Source organism: Oncorhynchus masou, unplaced genomic scaffold, assembly GCF_036934945.1.
Source record: "Oncorhynchus masou masou isolate Uvic2021 unplaced genomic scaffold, UVic_Omas_1.1 unplaced_scaffold_3841, whole genome shotgun sequence".
In the NCBI taxonomy this organism is placed as follows: Eukaryota; Metazoa; Chordata; class Actinopteri; order Salmoniformes; family Salmonidae; genus Oncorhynchus; species Oncorhynchus masou.
Genome location: NW_027010243.1, coordinates 7,359 through 33,979, shown reverse-complemented (window position 1 = coordinate 33,979; position 26,621 = coordinate 7,359). Strand labels below are relative to the sequence as shown.

The window sequence follows — 26,621 nt, the reverse complement described above, 5'->3', positions numbered from 1 at the left end:
CAATGCTTTAGACTCCTCTGATTCCCCGCCAGGATCTCTTTCAGTCACCTCCACTAACCTTTTCAGTGGCAGGCAAAAGAAAGGCCCCTTGTGTAGCGTTTTCTAGTCTGGGCATTTAGCGCCCTCTATTGGAGAAGAGCTATACTAAATGTTGTTTTGAGATTTGCAATAATTAGCAAGGCCCATGAGGCGGGTCAAGTTCATTAATTAAGGCAAGCAACAAAAACATATTCAAAATATTTTGCACTGGAAAACAAAACATTAACACTTCGCCTACTATTTCTAACATGAAACAAATAATCAAAATCTGTCAATTTAAGCTAGAGATATTTTATCTGTTTTTTTTGCATGGGCTGCATGTCTCAATCTAACGCATCCGCCGATATCGCCCTTCTGAAACTGCTGTGGAAATTGTTAGATCTAGAGCGATGTTTGTCAGACCATGAGACTTCCCGAACACAATGGCTCTCCATCAACAAGACTCGTCTGAAGTCAGTGCAGACTCTTTTTCCAACTTCTGTCTGTAGCGTGAGAACAGTTTGGGCTGCACACTTATATGACCCCCCTGTGGACAGATGTGTTCTCTGTTTTGCTCTATGATGCCCACAAGCCTCACGAGACTCGTCTGAAGGTCCCCGGTACCAGTAAGAAGAGAATCATGTGTTATGGAGATAGGAACTAAACTAAACTAAGGGAATAAATTGTATACTAGAGGGTAACTAGCAATGTCTATTTGCTGACACAAAAAAAGCAACGTTTGGAGAAAAAAAAAGATATATGGATGAATGTCATGCTAAGACAAACTATAAAGGGAAATAAATGGCTACAGTAAACGTTTTTTAGTTATTTCATGAAATGTTGTTTTTAGGAAAGGGTGTTTTTTTATGTACCAGGGGTAACTGCCCCTCTCTAAACAAGTGGATTCATTATCTTAAGTCTTTCTTACTTGCATATTTAAGAAACCGCTATAGATATAACATATATATCTACAACTTTTTCAAAATGTAAAAAGATTTGATCAACTTACCACAAAGTCATTTTAATGAAATATCTCCAAAAGTTGTGATGAGGCAAAGGACATTTTTGTTGAGTAAGAGCAGTGGAAGCCAGGGAAAGTGTTGGGAAGTTTTTTATGGTGACATCTTGTGGTCTTAAAGTGAATTTCCTGATCTTTCTTATATCTCTCATATATAGGACAGACACATCAGAAACAAACTAATTTTAGATTATTTGTTGTTCCATGTAGTGAATCTGTTATTGAACATGTTTCAATTGGCTAATAGCAGTAATGCCAAATTCAATGTTTCATCCAATCATCTTCCTTTATATTTTTTTGATACAGGATCGGTGTCCCTTCCACGGGATGGTTGAGCTAACGAAGGCTAATGCGATTAGCATGTGGTTGTAAGTAACAAGAACATTTCCCAGGACATAGACATGTCTGGTATTGGTAGAAAGTTTAAATTCTTGTTCATCTAACTGCACTGTCACATTAACAGTAGCTATTACAAAGAAATAATACCATGCTATTGTTTGAGGAGAGTGCACAATTTTGAACAATGAAAGTTATTAATAAACAAGTTAGGCAGATTTGGGAAGTCTTGATACAAAATTTGGAACAGAAATGCAATGGTTCATTGGATCAGTCTAAAACTTTGCACATACACTGATGCCATCCAGTGGACAAAATCTAAATTGCACCTATGCTGGAGTAATACATGATGACATTTCTCTTGCATTTCAAAGATGTTGGTACATAAAAATTACAAAAGAACGTTTGTTTTTTCTTTGTATTATCTTTTACCAGATCTCTTGTGTTATATTCTACTACATTAATTTCATATGCCCATAAATGTCAAAGTGTTTCCTTTCAAATGGTACCAAGAATATGCATATCCTTGCTTCAGGGCCTGAGCTACAGGCAGTTAGATTTGGGTACGTCATTTTAGGCTAAATTTAAAATTTAAAAAAAGGCGTTAATCCTCTATGGGATCTGTCCCTCCCCCCCCACGGGACGATTGAGCTAACGTGCACTAATGTGATTAGCATGATGTTGTAAGTAACAGGAACATTTCCCAAAACATAGATATGTCTAATATGACCAGAAAGCTTAAATTATTGTTAAGCTAACTACACTGTCCAATTTACAGTAGCTATTACAGTGAAAATAATACCAGGCTATTGTTTGAGGAGAGTGCAAAACAACAAAACACTTTTATCATGGCAACTGGTTTGATACATTCACCTCTGAAGGTTTATAATAGTCTTACATTCAGAAATCTTGTGCTGATATGTCATCCTGAGGTTCCCAGAGTTAAAATGTAGCATGGTTTTGTTCGATAAAATCCATTTTTATATTCAAATGCAGAAACTGGGTTCTACAGTGTCAACCCCCTGCTGTGTCAATCTAAAACTTTGCACATACACTGCTGCCATCTCGTGGCCAAAATCTAAATTGCGCCTAGACTACAAAGTGTAATGATGGCTTTTCTCTTGCATTTCAAAGATGATGGAACATCTTTTACCAGATCTAATGTGTTATATTATCCTACATTAATTTCACATTTCCACAGACTTCAAAGTGTTTTATTTCAAATGGTATCAAGAATATGCCTATTTTAACGAGGCTACTCTGAAAAACAAGGCTCCCTAAATTTGATCAGCATATCGATTACGCCACCCGGACTGGCAAAACCCTGGATCATTGTTATTCTGTCTTCCGCGACGCATATAAGGCCATCCCCTGCCCTCCTTTCGGAAAAGCTGACCACGACACCATTTTGTTGCTCCCAGCCTATAGACAGAAACTAAAACAGGAAGCACCCGTGCTCAGGTCTGGTCAACGCTGGTCCGACCAATCGGATTCCACACTTCAAGATTGCTTCGATCACGTGGACTGGGATATGTTCCGCATAGCGTCGAACAACAAAATTGATGAATACGCTGATTCGGTGAGTGAGTTTATTACCAAGTGTATCGGTTACACCCACAGCGTCTATTAACCTCTTACACTTATGGTGGCGCTATTTCATTTTTGGAAGAAAAACGTTCCCGTTTTAAACAAGAGATTTTGTCACAAAAAGATGCTCGACTATGCATATAATTGCTACTGTTCGAAAGAAAACACTCTGACGTGTCCAGAAATACAAATATCTTCTCTGTGCGTGCCCTTTAACGTGAGCTTCAGGCAAAACCAAGATGACTTGGCATCCAGGAAATGACAAGGATTTTTGAGGCTCTGTCTTTCATGATCTCCTTATATGGCTGTGAACGCAAGAGGAATGAGTCTGCCCTTTCTGTCGTTTCCCCAAGGTGTCTGCAGCATTGTGACGTATTTGTATGCAGATCGTTGGAAGATTGACCATAAGAGACCACATTTACCACGTGTCCGCCCGGTGTCCTGCGCCGAAATTGGTGCGCAAAAGTCACCTGCCAGTATTTTTCCATGGGGCACAGAGAGAAGCAAGCTTCCACGAACTGCATGTCAATGAAGAGATATGTGAAAAAACACCTGAGGATTGATTCCAAACAACGTTTGCCATGTTTCGTCGATATTATGTAGTTAATCCGGAAAAAGTTTCACGTTGTAGGTGACTGCATTTTCGGTTCGTTTCGGTAGCCAGGCGCAATGTAGAAAACGGAACGATTTCTCCTACACACAGACGCTTTCAGGAAACACTGCGCATTTGGTATGTGGCTGGGAGTCTCCTCATTGAAAACATCAGAAGCTCTTCAAAGGTAAATGATTTTATTTATTTGGTTATCTGGCTTTTGTGAAAATGTTGCGTGCTACATGCTACACAAAATGCTATGCTAGCTTTGCATACTCTTACACAAATTAGTCCATTTCTATGGTTCAAAAGCATATTTTGAAAATCTGAGATGACAGTGTTGTTAAGAAAAGGCTAAGCTTGAGAGCAAACGCATTATTTTAATTTTATTTGCGATTTTCAGAAATCGTTAACGTTGCGTTATGCTAATGAGCCTGAGGCTTAGTCACAAACCCGGATCCGGTTTGGGGAGTTTCAAGAAGTTAAAACATTTCCCAACCAGGAAACCGTGGATTGATGGCAGCATTCACGCAAAACTGAAAGCTCAAACCACTGCTTATAACCTCAAGGAACCACCCATCCCAGTTCCGGTATAATTGTTATCAGCAACGCTGAATAGCATAGCGCCACAGTCAAAAACTCTAACTAGAAAATATTCGTATTCATGAAAGCACAAGTGCAATATTGCAAAACACAGTTTAGTCTTTTGTTAATCCACCTGTCGTCTCAGATTTAGAAATTATGCTTTACATCGAAAGCAATACAAGTGTTTGTGTAAATTTAGCGATCGCTCAACAAAACAATAAGTACACTTAGCATCAGGTAACTTGGTCACAAAAATCTGAAAAGCAATACAATTAATTGTTTACCTTTGATGATCTTCGGATGTTTTCACTCACGAGACTCCCAGTTAGACAACAAATGTTCATTTTGTTCCATAAATATATTTTTTATATCCAAATACCTCCGTTAGTTTGGTGCGTCAGCCCAGGAATCCACTGGAAAGAGCGGTCATAACAACGCAGACAAAAATTCCAAATTATATCCATAATGTCCACAGAAAAATGTCAAACGTTTTTTATAATCAATCCTCAAGGTGTTTTTCAAAAATCTATTCGATAATATATCAACCGAGACAGTTGGCTTTTCACTAGGACCGGGAGTAACAATGGCCGCCTTTCTCTTTTGCGCACAACTCACTCTGAGAACCCCCACCTATCCACTTACGCAATGTGGTCGTTCACATGGGGCACTTCCTGATTGGATTTTCCTCAGGTTTGAGCCTGCAATATCAGTTCTGTTTAACTCACAGATAAAATGTTGACAGTTTTGGAATCTTTAGAGTGTTTTCTATCCTAATATGTAAATTATAATCATATTCTAGCATTTGGTCCTGAGAAATAGGCCGTTTACTTTGGGAACGTTATTTTTCCATACATAAAAATAGTGCCCCCTAGCTTCAAGAGGTTCAACTTGTTGGTGACAAGGGGCAGTATTTTCACGTCCGGATGAAATGCATGCCCAAATTCAACTGCCTGCTACTCATCCCCAGAAGATAAGATATGCATATTATTAGTAGATTTGGATAGAAAACACTGATGTTTCTAAAACTGTTTGAATCATGTCTATGAGTATAACAGAACTTATTTAGCAGGCGAAACCCCGAGGACAAACCATTCAGATTTTTGTTTTTTGAGGTCACTCTCTTTTCAATGGATTTTCATTGGGAATCCAGATTTCTAAATGACCTTCTTGCAGTTCTTACCGCTTCCACTGAATGTCACTAGTCTTTAGAAATTGGTTGAGGTTTTTCCTTTGTGTAAGGAAGAAGTAGCCCTGTTCAGAACGAGGGTCACTTGTAGTGTACTGTCCTCCGGTATTGAACACAAATCATCTAATCTTCAATTTTATCGATTATTTTCGTAAAAAATACCTAAAGTTATATTACAAAAGTAGTTTGAAATGTTTTGGCAAAGTTTACAGATGGCTGGATGGTTCCGACCTAGAATATGTGGACATCTATAAGTACCTAGGTGTCTGGCTAGACTGTAAACTCTCCTTCCAGACTCATATCAAACATCTCCAATCTAAAATCAAATCTAGAGTCGGCTTTCTATTCCGCAACAAAGCCTCCTTCACTCATTCCGCCAAACTTACCCTAGTAAAACTGACTATCCTACCGATACTCGACTTCGGCGATGTCATCTACAAAATAGCTTCCAATACTCTAGTCAGCAAACTGGATGCAGTTTATCACAGTGCCATCCGTTTTGTTACTAAAGCACTTTATACCACCCACCACTGCGACCTGTATGCTCTAGTCGGCTGGCCCTCGCTACATATTCGTCGCCAGACCAACTGGCTCCAGGTCATCTGCAAGTCCATGCTATGTAAAGCTCCACTATATCTCAGTTCACCGGTCACGATGGCAACACCCACCCGTAGCACGCGCTCCAGCAGGTGTATTTCGCTGGTCACCCCTAAAGCCAACACCTCATTTGGCCGTCTGTCCTTCCAGTTCTCTGCTGCCTGTGACTGGAACGAATTGCAAAAATCATTGAAGTTGGAGACTCATATCTCCCTTACTAACTTCAAGCACCAGCTGTCAGAGCAGCTCACAGAGCATTGCACCTGTGCATAGCCCATCAGTAAATAGCCCATCCAACTACCTCATCCCTATACTGTATTTATTTATTTATTTTGCTCCTTTGCATACCAGTATCTCTACTTGCACATTCATCTTCTGCACATCTATCACTCCAGTGTTTAATTGCTATATCGTAATTACCTCGCCACTATGGCCTATTTAATTGCCTTACCTCCCTTAAAATACATAATTTGTATATAGACTGTATTATATGTATGTTAGTTTATTCCATGTGTATTATTGACTATGTTTTGTTTAATCCATGTGTATTATTGACTATGTTTTGTTTATTCCATGTGTATTATTGACTGTATGTTTGTTTATTCCATGTGTAACTCTGTGTTGTTGTACGTGTCGAACTGCTTTGCTTTATCTTGGCCAGGTCGCAGTTGTAAATGAGAACTTGTTCTCAACTAGCCTACCTGGTTAAATAAAGGTGAACTAAAATTGCATTTAAAAAAAAATGCAATACTCTGGTTTGTTGTTTTCTGAGAACATAGTTCTGAGAATATCCCTACAACTCCAGTGTAAAGAGTGTAAAGAGTTAAAACTATAATTTTTATGTTATGGATGGTCAGTCCTTACATCCATAGCTCAGTCTGAGAATTTGATAGAGGTTACATTTCCCTAGCCTCATCCCTCATCCCTCATCCTTCATCCCTCATCCCTCATCCTTCATCCCTCATCCCTCATCCCTCATCCTTCATCCCTCATCCTTCATCCCTCTTCCCTCACCCCTCATCCCTCATCCCTCATCCTTCATCCCTCATCCCTCATCCTTCATCCCTCATCCTTCATCCTTCATCCCTCATCCCTCACCCTCATCCCTCATCCTTCATCCCTCATCCCTCATCCTTCATCCTTCATCCCTCATCCCTCACCCTCATCCCTCATCCCTCATCCCTCACCCCTCATCCCTCATCCCTCATCCCTCATCCCTCATCCTTCATCCCTCATCCCTCATCCCATCCCTCATCCCTCATCCCTCACCCTCATCCCTCATCCTCATCCCTCAAGAAAAGTTAACGCTTTTCTCGCTCCATTATTTAAAGTACAATATATTATGATATTAAAAAGCTGTTTGCTGAGTAATAAATCCACAGTCACAAAGGAAGTGTATGTAGGCCTACATGTTTTTAATCAATGCTCAACATTTCACCATGAAAATCATATTTTATGCAACACAGGAAAATGGTAAGACTTTGATCTTCAATACTTTGGTCTTGTTTATTCAGCAACTTCTTTTCCCTGTTAAAGAAGAAATAAAAACATGATAAACATAATGGATATAATGGATCAGTAATAATAATGAACATGATAAATATATGGATAGAATATAATGGATCAGTAATAACAATCAACATGATAAATACAGTAATAATAATGAACATGGATAGAATATAATGGATCAGTAATGATAAATACACGATAGAATATAATATATCAAGCATTTAGTGCTCAGTGCTCAGCTTGGATTTTCAATGTTGAATTACCAACAGAATGAACCTTTCATTTGTTGCCCTTCCTGAAATGTGCTGCTTGGTGATTTAAAATACAGCTGAACCAGTGTAAAAGGTCAGTACTGACCTCTGTGAAGACTGAATCATAGGTGGTGTTGATGTGGTCATATCTGAACATGAGTCAGGTACAGGTTTAGCAGCAGTTCTGTACCTTTCCAGAGTCACGAGTCTTGGCTCTGAGCTTGTTGACCTGAGTCTCAGCAATGTCAGCACGCTCCTCAGCCTCCTCCAGTTCATGCTGAACCTTCCTGAACTTAGACATGTGCTGGTTTGCCGCTTCCTCCTGGGTGAGGAAAAGAGAGGAAGAGTAGAAGATCAGTATTTAAAGTTTGAAGCTTCAGGTAGCAAATTAATATTCTGTTTTTAAAGGTATTTAAAAAAACAAATACAAAAAAGACAGATTTAGGTATAACAATGTATACAGGGAGCTAGATGATACAGCAGAGGAAGTGAATGGCAGAACAGGGGATCAAACCACTGCCTCCAGCACGATCACTAGACCAGCCCCTGGTGCAGCTAATTCATATTCAACCCCTCTCCTGTAAGTTTGTAATGCACAGGAGGCACTCAGAAATGTGCATCATTTTATCAGCAATTACTTGCACTATCAATTGTCATTGTTGACTGATGTGCTGTAGCAACACTTACTTCAAACTAAATTGTATGGACATTAAGTATTGTAATGTTTACGAGGGATAAACATTTAATTTTTTGAATTTCTACATTCAGAGTATTTGACTCAGTATGTTCTTACCGCTTCCTCAGAATGCCTCTTGTAGGCCTTCACTTTCATCTGCAGCTTATCTACCAGGTCCTGAAGTCTGCCAACGTTCTTCTTATCCTCCTCAGTCTGTGAGAGAAGAGCAAAGAATCAATGTCAGTATAGTTTTATACACAAACCTATGCGTGTTAGTATCAAGAGTGTAAAGAATGCACTTTCTCTTACCTGGTAAGTGAGCTCCTTGACTCTGCGCTCATACTTGCGGACTCCCTTGACTGCGTCTGCACCTCTTCTCTGCTCTGCCTCCACCTCAGTCTCGAGCTCACGCACCTTTGTGGAACAAATACATTTAGGCATTTGTTTGAGGTGGTGAAACAAATATTTGTAAAACAGAGGATGAGTCTTCTACCCAGTCAAGGAGGCACAATTGTTGTCTTTCATTATGTACTTTTCCAATGTGGAAGTGGTTCCCAAAGTGGAATTTACACTTAAATTTGTTCATGAATATTGATGAACAACAGATGAAACTACCAAGGATCTGTGGAACAAGATTAGAAGGTCCAATACAATACAATGTAATATTATGAATCCACTATTTATGTTCTTAACCCTTAGATGTACAACATGGGCATGGGAGGCTCACAGGGATACTGGTCGGCTCACTATTCAAAACAATTATTTAAAAATATTAAACTCAATTCTTTTTTTATTTGACCGATTTTGTCGTGCATTCAGCAGTGCATGTAGCAGTACCAGTATGGCCAATAGAGGCCGCCACTCGCCTGTTTGAATGTAATGAGTTTGCCTCAGCAAGACAGAAGCACCGACATAAATACATTTGTATGTCTTTATTTTTAAGGTAAGCGAGTGTGAAATCACCATATTCTAGAGAATAATGTTTGTTAAGATGTTATGTTTTCATATTTTTATGAACTTAAGAAAATCCTGTAGCCTACAAGCTAATTTAGCAGTTAGCCTTCGAGGTTGTAGCCCTGCATAGCAACGCTAGCTTCCCTAGTAACGGCCCTTATGCAGCAGAGTGAATGAGACATGTAGCTGATAGCGATCTAGAGAGAGAAATTAAACTGTAACTAGATGTAAATAAAGTAGTACTATGAGATTAATTGGATCAATGCGTGTTTGTGTATCAGAAATTTGTATTATTATTATTATTATCATTATTATTATTATTATTGAATCATGAATGAAATGGCAGTTTAGAAGAACGTTACAAGCCTAAATGAAACAACAAGATAAATACATTTGTATATCTTGACTTAATTTGAAGGTCTTGACTTCAATTCTTCTCAAGTCCACAACATATGTGTGACATATTTACAATGTTTTTGTTTTGAACATAATTACACTGTAATTTATGCTTTAAAACGGGAAAATATTCCCCCTGATGCCAAGAGGCGACTGTCAAATGTTCTTTCCCAGCAGCCAAGACTTGATTAGTCCGACCATGTACTGCTGAAGTCATAGTAAAACTGTGTGGATAATGTTTATATCTCACTCTAAAGTAAGAGTTGGGTTCTGATATTATGAAGTTTCCCTGATGCAAAGACATTTGGGGACCCCTGATCTAGGTGGGTTAATGAGAGAGAAAGTAATTACAAAATGCTCCAGTGTATTTTACATGATCAAATACATTTCCAGCAAACTGTTTTTTAATCCATCCCCAAATCCACCCTGCTGAAAACTCACCCTGGACTCCAGTTTCTGGAGCTGCTTCTTGCCTCCCTTCATGGCCAGATTCTCAGCCTCATCCAGGCGGTGCTGCAGGTCCTTGACTGTGATCTCCAGGTTCTTCTTCATCCTCTCCAGGTGAGAGCTGGTGTCCTGCTCCTTCTTCAGCTCCTCAGCCATCATGGCCGCCTGGAAAAGTAGTTTGTTTAATTCATGCACCAATTGGCACCAATCATAACGTCTCTGAGATCTTTGTTGTTCTTAACCAGCCCAGCTACCATTGCCCTTGGGGACAAATCATGTTGATGTAATTCAAGGACTCACGTCAGTGATAGCCTTCTTGGCCTTCTCCTCTGCATTCCTGGCCTCCTGGACAATGTCGTCCACCTCTCCCTGCACCTGCACCAGGTCAGTCTCCAGCTTCTTCTTGGTGTTCAGAAGGCTGGTGTTCTGAAGGAGGAAACAATACTATTTGTTTAGCTCTAAAGATAATTTACAAGATGGAAATGATTAAACTCTCAATGCAAGAATTGTTGAATTCAAGGTGTGTTTAAATAGTATGCTTGGTTGATTTTCATTAGAAATGGCTTTTGACCCATACCTGGGAGTGCAGCAGTCCAACACGCTCGCTGGCGTCTACCAGCTCAGTCTCAGCCACTTTGCGGCCTCTCTCTGTCTGCTCCAGAGCAACTCTCAGCTCCTCGATTTCAGCCACCATCAGACCGTTTCTGCGCTCCACCATGGCTGCCTGCTCCTTCATGTCTTCTGCGACACGGACGGCGTCATCAAGGTGCAATTGGGCATCCTGGGGTTCACAATGACATACGTTCATTAGGACTTGTGGAAGTAGAGGTGATAGGATGGGTGATAGAAATGTTCACTGGGAAGAATTTCCCCAGTATCCCTACATTTCTACAGCACATAGTTCACTCTATTCAATTCCTCTGTTCTATTCTTTTCTACAGATTTCAAAACAAATCCGTCTCCATGTTCAGGTTCTGGAGCTTGGTGTCCCTTTACCTTGAGCTGTCCCTGGACGTTCCTCAGCTGTTTCTGGGCCTCAGAGGCCTGCCTGTTGGAGTGGCTCAGCTGGATCTCCATCTCGTTCAGGTCTCCCTCCATCTTCTTCTTCACCCTCAGGGCATCATTCCTGCTCCTGACCTCAGAGTCCAGGGTGCTCTGCATGGAGTCAACCACTCTCTGGCTATTCCTCTTGATCTGCTCCATCTCCTCATCCTTCTCTGCGATCTTCCTGTCCACCTCACCCTTGATCTGGTTCAGCTCCAGCTGCACACGCAGAATCTTGGATTCCTCGTGCTCCAGTGTGCCCTGGACAAACAGAAGCAGTCAGGCCAATTGTGTTCAATACATTTGGATGTAGGAGTTAAATATATATGACTACAATAAACTCCAATACACAGGGCCTTTCACTGTAGCTGGCATTGGTTAGTTAACACTGCTTTTCCCAACAAACAGCTGTAGTTTGTACCTCAGCCTCCTCCAGAGCGGTCTGGATCTCAGACTTCTCTGTCTCCACGGTCTTCTTGGCCTTCTCCAGCTCATGGATGCTCTTGCCAGTCTCTCCGATCTGCTCAGTCAGGTCAGAGATCTCCTCTGCACACACATACAGGAGCAGTTTAGACTCATGGGATTTTCAGCGGATATCACCAATGTACTGAAGTTGATATTGAATTATATTAATAGTTCATTAATTAACATTACCTCAGAGCATCTTGCAAAAACAATTGCCTACCATTTGGAATATTCAAAGGAATACTGTCTACAAGTAAAACAATATATGACATTTCTGAAATGGTGTAATAGTAGTTTTGATGATTGCAGTTCCCTCCATTTTTAAAACACTAGTCAAACATGAACCAAATAGAACTGCTGTCAAATGCTCACGTTGCAGGTTCTTGTTCTCTCTCTTCAGAGTCTCCAGATGATCCAGAGCCTCCTCGTAGGAGTTCTTCATCTTGAAGAGTTCAGTGCTCATAGAGCGAGCCTCCTTCTGAGCTCCTTCCAGCTCAGCCTGGCCCTCCTCATACTTCTGCTTCCACTCTGCCAGAACCTAGGAGAATCCATGGGATTTTCATAAGAAGTCGAAGATGAAAAGTTTTTAAATTAGAAATATGTAACAATTTGATAAAATATATAGGTTTATTCATTTTCACCTTGTCAAAGTTCCTTTGCTTCTTGTCGAGGTTGGCGGCCAATGCGTTGGCTCTCTCAACATCAATCATGAGGTCCTCCACCTCTCCCTGCAGCCTCTGCTTGGTCTTCTCCAGGGAGGCGCACTTGGAGTTGGTCGCCTCAATGGTCTCCTCAGCATCCTGAAGACGCTGGGCCAGCTTCTTCCTGTTGGACAACAGATGGTGGTTTTATGGTGTAAATGTTTAATTTTTGACAAACAATACATATTGATGTAAAATTTTGTCAGAGCCCCCTACCACCCTCACCATCCACACCATATTTTAGTTTTTCTGTTGCATGCGACTCACTTGGCCTCCTCCAGCTCCTCTGTGCGCTGGATAGCATCAGTTTCATACTTAGTCCTCCACTGAGCCACCTCACTGTTGGCCTTGGACATGCCGCGTTGCAGCTCTGCCTTGGCCTCCTGCTCCTCCTCAAACTGCTCCCTCAGGAGGTCACAGTCATGGCGGGCAGACTGAACACCGTGGGCCAATGCGTTTTTAGCCTGTGAGAAAGAAAGAAAGAAAGACAAAGAGAGATGTGAGAGATAATAAAACAAATTATGGTAGAATTCTCTGAGGTTGGAGAGACAGTAGAAGTCTCTGAGGGTGGTGAGACAGTAGGAGTCTCTGAGGGTGGAGAGACAGTAGGAGTCTCTGAGGGTGGAGAGACAGTAGGAGTATCTGAGGGTGGTGAGACAGTAGGAGTCTCTGAGGGTGGAGAGACACTAGGAGTCTGAGGGTGGAGAGACAGTAGGAGTCTCTGAGGGTGGAGAGACAGTAGGAGTCTCTGAGGGTGGAGAGACAGTAGGAGTCTCTGAGGGTGGAGAGACAGTCGAAGTATCTGAGGGTGGAGAGACAGTAGGAGTCTCTGAGAGTCTCTGAGGGTGGAGAGACAGTCGGAGTCTCTGATCAGTAGAAGTCTCTGAGGGTGGAGAGACAGTTGAAGAGTCTCTGTGTAGTCACCGTCTATGTAAATATATGGCTCTAAACTTTCCATTTTGGGTTCCTTACCTTAACCTCCTCCTCAATCGCCCTCTTCAGCTCCTCCACCTGCTGGGTGAAGGCCTGTTTTCCTCTGGTCAGCTGAGACACCAGGGCTTCCTTCTCCTCCAGCTGGCGGCCAAACTCACCTGCAGGGACAGAGGAACATCTTGTGTATAGGATCATTGTTTTCTAAGATTGAAAATGGATTCTGAGGTATCATAGGGCAATGTTAGGTGGTGAATAGTACAGTAGAAACTCTGTGGATATAGCCCCTAATACATGTTGTGTTCTACTGAAGGAAAGCATTGGCTTGTTGTTCATTGTTGATGGTACCATTTTCTGTCAGGAGTCTGGCCCTCTGTCCGCTGATGTCGTTGACCTGGCGAACATTCTCATCATTCTTAGTCTTGAGCTCACTCAGCTGGTCCTCAAGAGTACGGCACATCTTCTCCAGATTGCCCTATTAGTGAAACATGTTCCATCATTACTTTATATATATGTGACTCCTGTCAACTTCAGTTCACTTGAATGGTGATGTAGTTGACCCTCCTCAACACTGCTTGATCAAAACATCACTACCCACCTTAGCCTTGGCGACGGCCTCCATGTTGCTGGAGAGGTCATCAATCTCCATCTTGTACTCGCTCTTCTCCTTCTCCAGCTTCTGCTTGACGCGCTGCAGGTTGTCGATCTGCTCCCCGAGCTCAGCCACACTGTCGGCCTGCTTCTTGCGCAGAGCGGCGGCTGTGGCCTCATGCTGCAGGGTGGACTCTTCAAGATCACGACGCAGCTTCTGGAACTCAGCCTCACGCTTCTTGTTCATCTCAATCTGAGCAGCAGTGGCGCCTCCGGCCTCCTCCAGCCTCTCGCTGATCTCCTCAAGTTCCCTGGAGAGATCGGCCCTCTGCTTCTCAACCTTTGCCCTGGCAGCACGCTCAGCCTCAATTTCCTCCTCCAGCTCCTCAATACGGGCCTAGAACAGGGGTAGGAGCAGGGGGATGAACACTACAATACAGTTGATACAATTGAAACTCACGAAATTATAATAAAACACCATCTTCCAACATTCTCAGCCATCAGAAGCCACCTGGAAAAATGTGTGTTACCAGAATAATGTTGTTCAGGAAATGATTCAAGTCTGTGCTTTTCTGTACTGAAGCTTATATCCTGTACTGTACCTGTAGTTCCTTGATCTTCTTCTGCAGTTGAGCTCCCAGAGACTGCTCATCCTCAACCTTGCTGAGGAGCTGGGTGGTCTCAAACTCCTTCCTAAGAAACACAAACACGTTGATTGCAGAGTTGGTTTTGGTTCAATAGTTTAAAGGCAGAGGATCATACCATTCACTTTGCTTTAAAGAGTCACATGTAAATAATAATTCATAATTACAATAATTCGTCAAGAACAACCATTATAGCAGGTAATACTGTTCTCATTTGTTTATGTTTACTTCTTGATTTTCTCATCAGCTTGCTGCTTGTCATTCTCCAGGTCCATTATGGACTCCTGGGCCAGTTTCAGATCTCCCTCCAGCTTTCTCTTGGATCTCTCAAGGTCCATACGGAGCTTCTTCTCTTGCTCCAGAGAACCCTCAAGCTAGAAGATAAAAACACATATATTGTTCAAATCTAAACAACTGAAGATAATATCATCTTACATATTATCATGGCCAAAATGTCAAACTCCACTCACGTCATCCACTTGCTGTTCCAGCTTGGTCTTGGCCTTGGTCAGAGTGTTGACTTTGTCCTCCTCTGCCTGCAGGTCATCCAGTGTCTGCTGGTGTGCCTCTTGGAGGGCTTTCTTCTCCTTGGTCAGCTTGGCAACACTCTCATCCATAGACGCCATCTCCTCTGTCAGGTTTTTAACCTGTAAATGGCCACAACATAATTATACTTCACCATAAATGTCAGATTTAGTTTAATATATGTTGCATTCATTTCATTTAGATTAGAAATGTGTGAAAGCATTTCTGCACTTTAGTTTCAACACTAGATGGCAGTGTTCACCATGCCAGTGTACTGAATGGAAGACATAAATGAAGGGGAGCAGAACATGCAATGAATGTTGGGAGTGCTGAAGTTCTACTATTGTGTCTTAATATTTCCTGCACCCATAATACAACTTGATTTACCTTTCTGTTAAGATATGTTTTGAGATGAATAATGTTTGGATTATTGTTGGTTAGACTGTCTATGGTAAGACACAAGACCTTGTTTTCAGTGGCGTGCTTCTCCTTCTCCACTTTGGCCAGGGTGAGCTCCAGGTCATCAATGTCCTTCTTCAGCTCAGAACACTCATCCTCCAGCTTCCTCTTCTTGGCAGTCAACTCAGCATTGATCTCCTCCTCATCCTCCAGCCTCTCGGTCGTCTCTTTGAGCTTGGCCTCCAGCTGGATCTTGCTCTTGATGAGCCCCTCGCACCTTTCCTCAGCATCGTTCAGACTCTCTCCTTCCTGATATCAGAACAGGGGAGGAAAAATCAGAGGCCTGACTTTGTGTATCAAAATATACATTTTAGTCAAAGATGTCAGAGCAAATCAATAGACATTCATGAAATACATAACGTGGGTAATACAACTGTGTGAGTTAGCCACATCCTTTACAGTGTGTTTATATGTGTGTGTGTATTAGCCACATCCTTTATATGTGTGTGTGTTTAGCCACATCCTTTACAGTGTGTTTATATGTGTGTGTGTTAGCCACATCCTTTACAGTGTGTTTATATGTGTGTGTGTGTTAGCCACATCCTTTACAGTGTGTTTATATGTGTGTGTGTTAGCCACATCCTTTACAGTGTGTTTATATGTGTGTGTGTATTAGCCACATCCTTTACAGTGTGTTTATATGTGTGTGTGTTAGCCACATCCTTTACAGTGTGTTTATATGTGTGTGTGTATTAGCCACATCCTTTACAGTGTGTTTATATGTGTGTGTGTATTAGCCACATCCTTTACAGTGTGTTTATATGTGTGTGTGTTAGCCACATCCTTTACAGTGTGTTTATATGTGTGTGTGTTAGCCACATCCTTTACAGTGTGTTTATATGTGTGTGTGAGTTAGCCACATCCTTTACAGTGTGTTTATATGTGTGTGTGTATTAGCCACATCCTTTACAGTGTGTTTATATGTGTGTGTGTATTAGCCACATCCTTTACAGTGTGTTTATATGTGTGTGTGTATTAGCCACATCCTTTACAGTGTGTTTATATGTGTGTGTGTTAGCCACATCCTTTACAGTGTGTTTATATGTGTGTGTGTGTGTTAGCCACATCCTTTACAGTGTGTTTATATGTGTGTGTGTTAGCCACATCCTTTACAGTGTGTTTATATGTGTGTGTGTTAGCCACATCCTTTACAGTGTGTTTATATGTGTGTGTGTATTAGCCACATCCTTTACAGTGTGTTTATATGTGTGTGTGTTAGCCACATCCTTTACAGTGTGTTTATATGTGTGTGTGTTAGCCACATCCTTTACAGTGTGTTTATATGTGTGTGTGTATTAGCCACATCCTTTACAGTGTGTTTATATGTGTGTGTGTGTTAGCCACATCCTTTACAGTGTGTTTATATGTGTGTGTGTATTCATGTGTATGTAAATGTGCCCTCCTGAAGGTCGTTGCTGACTCACAGATGCTACTTGGAGCGCCAGGTCATTCTTCTCCTGTGTCAGGGCCACCAACTTCTCCTCCATTTGCTTCTTTGTAGCCAGAGCCTTGGCTAGATCTGTCTTCATCTTCTCATAGTTCTCCTTCATGTTGGCCAGCTCCTTCTCAGTCTCAGCGCTCTGCAGCAGGGGCTTGATCTTGAAGTACAACTTCATCCATGGCCAGGTTTTGACATTCATGAATGAGCGGATGTTGTACTGGATGGCGAAGACAGACTCTCTGTTCAACAGAAAGGACAGATGGTGAGTGACATCCCAGTTCAATGTCTATTTTTGATGTATATTTGGTCTAACGTGAATTCAACGTGAAAACAACAGAAATGTCACCATGTTATTGGATTTAGGTTCAAAGTTGAGTGGGAAAAAAGACAATTCCCATTAACATTGATAACTTTTTTTCAAATCCAGGTTGTTTCAACGTCATCACATTTAATTTGGGGGTTGAAATTACATGGAATTGACCAGTGGGATGTTTCATAAAGCTACATTATGGGAGTCGAATAATAACAAAATGGAACCCCAACCACTGTTTGTTTACAGTTGAGGAAGGGGGCAAGGACTGACAGTAATGCAAAGCTCAAGAGACATTTTATATTCTTCAAGAATGAATGGGTAAATACCACACAAATGTAAATGACAATTGAACAGCCAAATCCCAAACTCCAACTATTAAGCTAGAATCCTTAGTTGCTACATCCATTTCTGGACTAAATGAATAACCCAAAATCTTTAGTTGACCATTATAAGATGTACTTTCTCATTCTGAACAACTCACAGCATATACTGTATGTAATCATAATGCATTAGATACAAGTGGTTGACAGAAAGCTTTGCCAAGATGTCTACTATTCCTCACCTCCTCTCCATCATCTTGCTAAACTCTCTCCTCATGAGGAATCCACGGCTGAGAGCCTGGACCATGCCGACCAGAGTGGCCAGCTTCTCATCTCTCATCTCCTCCAGGACACCCAGCAGACCGGCTTTGAAGAACACCTGAGACACAGGTTAACATGGTCAATGGAACCACAGATAGACAGATAGAAATGGTTGAATCAAAAGAGGGGAACAACACCACTAGATTGATTTAAACAACATTAACTCTTGCAATGGTTGCAAACAAACCATGGGATGGGTTGTTTCTAAGTTGTTAGTTATTGTACAGTTGTAGGTTAATAATGTACACAGATACAGATAACTGCAGTCATACCACTCTAACACAATGCACATGATAATGACTTTAGTTTCTCTTCTATACTTGTCATGTATGACTTTGAAGAAAAACAGTACAATGTTTTGCCACATTTTCCATTAGTTAAATGAAGAATAAAGAACAAAAGGATGGAGAGATCATCTGGAGAGATTTTATACGGTACGGGTTTAAATTATTATTCCAGTTGTGTTTTGTTGTCAGCTTTTACTGGGGGTTTTGACTGACCTTGGTGTGTCCAAACTTGTAATCCTCGTGATTCACATCAATGGACCCAAGCAGCTTCTCAGAAGCCTTCTTGTTGTCCATGAACTGGCCCTCAGGGATGACGAATTCAGTACTTTGTACCTGAATGAGAGGACAGTTTTAAAATATGCCAAGTTGTAATTAGTTGGTTGGTGATACAGTGAGGTTAATAATGACTTGATAAAGATGAGCAAAATAGACCGTATAATAATACGATAATTCAAATACTGAGCTATAAAAGTGCTTTTTGGCTTCGAAAGAAATATGTGTATGAAGCAAAATAAACCCATACCTACTGTAAAATATGGTGGTGGAGTTTTTATGTTGGCTCATGGAGCCAGTGGGTTTGGCGAGTATGAAGACCAGGACGTTGCAATGGTGGGTAGTATATGGGGCTTTGGTGACAAAACGGATGGCACTGTGATAGACTGCATCCAATTTGTTGAGTAGGGTATTGGAGGCTATTTTGTAGATGACATCGCCAAAGTCGAGGATTGGTAGGATGGTCAGTTTTACAAGGGTATGTTTGGTAGCATGAGTGAAGGATGCTTTGTTGCGAAATAGGAAGCCAATTCTAGATTTAACTTTGGATTGGAGATGTTTGATGTGGGTCTGGAAGGAGAGTTTTCAGTCTAACCAGACACCTAGGTATTTGAAGTTGTCCACGTATTCTAAGTCAGAGCCGTCCAGAGTAGTGATGTTGGACAGGCGGGCAGGTGCAGACAGCGATCAGTTGAAGAGCATGCATTTATTTAAGAGCATGCATGTATTTAAGAGCAATTGGAGGCCACGGAAGGAGAGTTGTATGGCATTGAAGCTTGCCTGGAGGGTTGTTAACACAGTGTCCAAAGAAGGGCCAGAAGTATACAGAATGGTGTCGTCTGCGTAGAGGTGGATCAGAGACTCACCAGCAGCAAGAGCGACATCATTGATGTATACAGAGAAGAGAGTCAATCCAAGAATTAAACGCTGTGGCACCCCCATACAGACTGGCAGAGGTCCGGACAGCAGACCCTCAGATTTGACACACTGAACTCTATCAGAGAAGTAGTTGGTGAGCCAGCCGAGGCAATCATTTGAGAAACCAAGGCTGTCGAATCTGCCGATGAGAATGTGGTGATTGACAGAGTCGAAAGCCTTGGCCAGATCAATGCTACACAGTAATGCTTCTTATCGATGGCGGTTAAGATATCGTTTAGGACCTTGAGCGTGGCTGAGGTACACCCATGACCAGCTCTGAAACCAGATTGCATAGCAGAGAGGGTATGGTGAGATTCTAAATGGTCAGTAATCTGTTTGTTGACTTGGCTTTCGAAGACCTTAGAAAGGCAGGGTAGGATAGATATACGTCTGTAGCAGTTTGGGTCAAGAGTGTCCCCCCCTTTGGCAGATCATTTTAGAAAGAAAGGGTCCAGATTGTCTAGCCCGGCTGATTTGTAGGGGTCCAGATTTTTCAGCTCTTTCAGAACATCAGCTGACTGGATTTGGGAGAAGGAGAAATGGGGAAGGCTTGGGCGAGTTGCTGTGGGGGGTGCAGTGATGTTGACCGGGGTGGCCAGGTGGAAAGCATGGCCAGCCGTAGAAAAATGCTTATTGAAATTCTCAATTATAGTGGATTTATCAGTGGTGACAGTGTTTCCTATCTTCAGTGCAGTGGGCAGCTGGGAGGAGGGGTTCTTATTTTCCATGGACTTTACAGTGTCCCAGAACTTTTTTGAGTTAGTGTTGCAGGAAGCAAATTTCTGCTTGAAAAAGCTAGCCTTGGCTTTTCAAACTGCCTGTGTATCAATGATCTGGAAGGATTCTGGAAGGAGGGTCCAAGATCCAATGTGATCTACAAAATCATACAACATTCTAGAAAAAGACTCAGTGCCATTATCCTCGTATTGAAAACAGAGCTGCCAATCATGATGAATCCTATGTTGAATTAAAATAAGAATTGTTAGACAAAATGTCTTTCTCTGAGTATGAAATAATAAAATTGTCACAAATGTTTGACCGTACAATATAGCTCAGTATCAGTGTTATTTGATTCAGTCTGTTCTGTTCATCTTTATCAAGAGTGCCAATCATTTCTTCTCTCTCTCTCTGTGTGTGTGTGTGTGTGTGTGTGTGTGTGTGTGTGTGTGTGTGTGTGTGTGTGTGTGTGTGTGTGTGTGTGTGTGTGTGTGTGTGTGTGTGTGTGTGTGTGTTGTCACCTCTGTTTGAAATCAGCATAGAGGATTCTGCTGGGGAATCCCTTTCTGCAGATCCTGATACCCTCCAGTACACCATTACACCTGAGCTGGTGGATAACCAGGAAGTTCTCCATCAGACCTGGTAAAACAAAACAAGTCTCTTTTAATACTCATAAACAGGTTATAGATTGGGATTGTTAAGGTTACTGATACTGTACTGATTAGATGACATATTTAACTCAATATTTCCTGTACCTGGAGTCTTTGACTCGTTGGGGATCAGGCAGCGCACAAAGTGAGGATGAGTGCTCCTCAAGTTGGTCATCAGCTTATGTAAGTTCTCCTGTAAGAGGGTTACGAACCATTTTCTCATTTATGATAATCAATGTACCTTTTGAAGGACTGAATCTACACATTTCAAAAGCTCACCCTGAACTGGGAGGACACAGTCTGCATGGAACCACCCTTCTTCTTGCCTCCTTTCTTGGCTTTATCTGTTCAAATGGGGAAAGTAAAAGATAACTAGAAAAGTACATTTCCTAGAGCGGGTGGAATAAATAGAATAATAATAAGAGTATGTAAGAAATCTAGAGTGGTCTTGTCTTCAGCAAACACACTAATTATAAACCAGAGAATCTCTGGTTAACTTCACACTTATCTAGAGGCAAATGCTGCCAATGAGATTGTTTAAAATAACACCTATTGTTTTATTAAATTAACCCAGTAATAAACCCTGAGAAATTGTGATACATTGAAAGACTTTAAAGAACATTTGGTTCTGAGTTATAACTAGTATTTAGTTAAATATTGTGACGTGATGCCAGTCTTACCCTCAGGAGGGGGAGGGGGATACAGGGCAGCCAGAATTTTGACTCCTGACTTCCCGTACAGCTGACAAACTGAGTCGTTCAGGGGGTCCTTGTTCTTCTCCAGCCATCCAGTGATGTTGTAGTCCACAGTACCGGCGTAGTGCACCAGGGAGAAGTGGGCCTCTTGCTTGCCTTTGGCAGGCTTGGGCTTCTCAAACGACTTTGTTTTGCCAAGATGCTGGGAGTACAGCTTGTCCTTGAAGGTAGTGTCTGAAGACTTGGGGAACATGCACTCCTCTTCAAGGATGGAGAAGATGCCCAATGGCTTTACGAAAAGAGATGTATATCAAATTAGTGATATTTACACTTTGGATCACATGAATTCCTTTAGTAAACATGCTATTATAGGATTATATTCATTTAGAGGCACATAATAGGAAACATATTGAGATCTCAGATACTGATAATATCTCACACAGCGTTCCATTTGAGCTTTGCTGTTGAGGTCCATTACAATCTTCACAGACATCTTACCTTCTCAATAAGCTCAATGCAGGCAGCCAAGTCCATGCCGAAGTCAATGAAGGCCCAGACGATTCCCTCCTTCTTGTACTCCTCTTGTTCCAGGACGAACATGGTGTGGTTGAAAAACTGTTGCAGTTTCTCATTGGTGAAGTTGATGCACAGCTGCTCCATGCTGTTGTACTGTTGATGGAATTTTAAAAGGGATCATTTCATCATACAAGACTGTAATCCCTCTCAATCACAACTAATTGTCTTGTTCTGGTCTCATACTCACATCAAAGATCTCAAACCCGGCAATGTCGAGCACACCAATATAGAACTGTCTTGGATTCTTGGTGTCCAACATCTCATTGATACGGATGACCATCCACAAGAACATCCTCTCATAGATGGACTTGGCCAGAGCACTGACTGAGTTATTAACCTGCAATGATAATACCTCAAATTTATACATGAGATATTGACCATGTGTAGTGATCAGGTGATACAAGCTTGGGAAAAACATCACTATTCAAAAAAGCATAGCACTCATCCCCACAAAAATCCCTTTGCCCAGAAAATGGTAGATGCTGTGTTTGGCCGCCTTACCTGAGCCACAGTCTGTCCCTTGGTCACATACTCGTTGCCGACCTTCACTCTGGGGTAGCACAGAGCCTTCAACATCTCAGCTGAGTTCAGGCCCAGCAGGTAGGCAATTTTATCAGCCACTGGAGAGAGAACCAACAACAACAGACTCAGGGACACAAGATCAATTGTTTATGATGTCACACTGACAAAATAGTTTGGCCAAATCATATCCGAACGTAGTATTTTGGTCTCCAAAAATGATCTCCTGCCTGACTTTCATGTGGCACTGTCTGTCTTAGGTGTTCTATTTCTATGTTGGGGAATGGGACTAATGCTCTACATATTGTATATCTATGAGTTGGACTTACCCTCTGTGCCGTCTGGCTCGGCCTGCTCCTCACGTTGCTTCTGCTTGAATTTCAAGTTTCCATGGTGCACTACAGCTCCTGTCAGCTTGTAGATGCCAATCTTCTCTTCATTAGTGAAGCCCAGGATTGTAATGGCATCCTGGCATTAAAGAGGAAGTACAACAGAGATGAGCTGAACAGTAGTTTTCCCAGTTACACTACAGTTCTTTGCTCAACTCCAGAACGAATGGGATGAATAGATATGACTCTGTGCCAACACATTAGTGATGGAAACACAACAGGAGTTTTACACAGTTCCACAAAGGCACTTAGCTCTCTTGGGGAAGCCTTTCATGGTGAAATGTGAAGTTATGAAGAGTTGCTTGAGGCACATGCCAAACTAACAGAAGTAATTTGTCCCTGTAGCTCTTTGGTAGAGCAGGACACTTGCTATGCCAGTGTTGTGGGTTCAAATCCCACGGGGGACCAGTATGAAAATGTATGCACTCACTTACAGTAAGTCTCTCTGGATAATGGAGTCTCCTAAATGACTATATTGTAAATAAAAAATCATACATTCTCAGCTGTTACCAACTTTTAATTGCACATAGCATTCAGTGTGTATGGTGATCCTACCCCATTCTATATCTAGAGTTTGGTTATCCCTTTGTTTGACTCACATCTGTGGCATCCAGCTCTTCATTGTCATTGATGCTGGCCACAGTGATCTGTCCCTGGCTGCACATGGGGAAGTCGTAGGGGTTGGTGGTGATGAGCGTCATTTCTGTGGACATCAGAGAACAGCTTGTCAGTTAAATCTCTTAGAATTCTGCTGTTCTAACTTTACAGTATCTATCCCTCCTTTACTCAATAGATGGACTCAATAATACATGTAGTATATAATAAATAGCATCAAAAGAGGAGACTGAGATGTGGACTAGTGCATCACAGTGCATTACTTGATAGATATTTCCCAGAGACCTTCCAAATGTATAGATGCCTTGTTACCTTGGATGTAGTCATTGTAATAGTATTATTAGTGTGGACTATGAATATTTTTAACAAGTTCCACAGATGGAGGTGGGAATAATTTCCCATGAACCTCTACTTTGTCATACCAACTATCTCAGGTTTGTGGCCTGTCATCATCTGGAAGAAGATGTGGTAGCCTCTCTCATCGGGCAGCTGGAAGGACACTCTGGACTTCTCCAGCAGATCTGGGAGAGAAGGTTTTAGTGACACAAGGAGAGTGAGAAAGAGAGAGAGAACATGAGATAACATTTAATGATATAATCTCCCCCCAAAAGTATTTGAATTTAGGAAAGCATTGAGAAACAATCAAAACCAACTCACAGGTCTCAATGTCAGCTTTAGCCAGTTTACCAGCTTGGAAGTGAATCCTGATGAATTTACCCTGTAGTAGAGCATGGGGGTCAGAAATAGGTCAACAAAATAATCTAACATTTTACTTTGAAGACCCTTTTAAATGTTACAGTTTGTTGGACATCTATTGATATAACAAAAGTGAACTACTGAAATAAATGTTTCCAATATAAGGTAACTTCCACAGTCGCCCTTCATACTTACAAAGCGAGACGAGTTGTCGTTCCTCACTGTCTTGGCATTACCGTAAGACTCCAGCAGAGGGTTAGCTGCAATGATCTGATCCTCAAGAGACCCTGATTGAGACAAACACAAGTTCCTCAAAAACTGGTTACATAGTCAAGTTCGTTTTCTCTACGACTTGAACAAATTTCTTGAAACATGATTCACAGCTGGAAAAAAAGTTTCCACAGCCAACCAAACTAAAATGTTATGAAAAGGCAAACATAAGAACAATCTACCTGCATTTTGTTGGGGTCTGCTTCCTTCTTGCCACCAGACACTGCAATGGTGGCAAAGTACTGGATGACACGCTTGGTGTTGACAGTCTTTCCTGCACCGGATTCTCCGCTGGTTTATATGACAGAGAAAGAGGTTTCGTTACATGTTTGAGATTAAAATTTGTTTTCACTAAGAAATAGCATTAAAATTACACCGTAAGTTACAAATATTTCCTCTCATTGACTCGTTATTACACATAGCCTAATGCTCTAATCTCTCCATAATGTCATGTATTTCATCACACCAAGTGACGCAATTTATTACAATAGATGCACTTTCTCAAGTGACATTTTAGTAAACAACTTACGTAATCAGGATGGACTGGTTCTCCTTATCTGGAACCAAAACACACATTGCTTATCATTCTCAAAACACATTATGGGGGCATGATTTAATTCATAGCATCATCAAAAATGTTTTTAGGAAAATGTTCCATTCAAGTGAATCAGACATTGTAGTGAAAGCGTTCTAACCTAGATGAAAATCAGATATTCCAGCAAACTGTTAGAAAACAGTCCATCCATCCATCCATCCAAATATACATCCATAACTTCCAGTGATGCATCCATCCATCAGCACTTATCCATGAAATCCCATCCATCACATCCATCCATCCATCATCCAACCTCCTTCCATCCATCCATCCATCCATCCATCCATCCATCCATCACAACCATCCATCCATCCATCCATCATGCACCTTCTGTCCATCCATCCATCCTTCCATCCATCCATCACAACCATCCATCCATCCATCATGGAACCATCCATTATCACATCCATCCATCCATCCTCCATCCATCCATCCAACCATCCATCCATCAGCACTTATCCATCCATCCATCCATCCATCCATCACAACCATCCATCCATCCATCCATCACAACCATCCATCCATCCATCCATCACAACCATCCATCCATCCATCCATCCATCACATTTGACATCCATCCATCCATCACTCCATCCATCCATCCATCCATCCAACTATCCATCCATCACAACCATCCATCCATCCATCCATCCATCCATCCATCCATCCATCCATCTGCTTATGTAAAAAGGGCATCCATAAAACCATTCATCCCTCCATCCATCCATCCATGAGATTTCGTACCAATCATCATGAACTGAAAGGCGTTGTCAGAGACGGAGAAGATATGGGGTGGAGCCTCTACCTCTTCTTCCCTCTGTAGGCGTTGACAACCTCTTCATCGTACACAGGGAGCCACTTGTAGGGGTTCACCGTGGCACAGAAGAGCCCAGAGTAGGTCTGGATGAAAGCATAATTAATTTAGGAGATTAACAAAGTCAGATTGACATTTACGTGGATTTATGTGAGAATGTGGGTGTACTTTGGTAAACTGATGTGGGTTTACTGTATCGAAAATGTTTTGGTTTATACCATTCATGTATGTGTATATGTATTTTGTTCATGTATGTGTGTGTTTGTATGTGCAGGTTTCTTACATAGATCATCCATGCTGCATAACGCTCTTTGAGGTTATACAACACGGAGGCTTCATTCAGGTAGGTCATCATGGCCATGTCCTCAATCTTGTCGTACTTAGGGGGGGTTCATCTCATAGATGTCTGCATCTTTGAACTCTTTTCCTTCCTGAAATAGTCAAAAATCTAGTTTACACGCAGATCAAAATGGACATGACTGAATGCTTTTTGTTCATTAAATACAAGTTGAATCATAAAAAATGCATATACACATATAATCCAACTCATTTGTTATCACCCACTGACACATAACTGGTGATTGTTGACTAGTCAAAAAAAAAATCCATGTCATTTTTTAATAGCAGCATAAAAATTATGTGTTTGAAGGTTATATTTTGCTTGCAAAAATGCAAATGCCAATGTGTATATTTACTTAATT

At 41.4% G+C, this 26,621-nt stretch overlaps 1 pseudogene; it reads right to left on the bottom strand.

The window, feature by feature from the left end:
* Positions 1-7,851: 7,851 nt before the first annotated feature.
* Positions 7,852-26,330, bottom strand: LOC135534702 (myosin heavy chain, fast skeletal muscle-like; annotated as a pseudogene).
* Between the last annotated feature and the right edge of the window lie 291 nt (positions 26,331-26,621).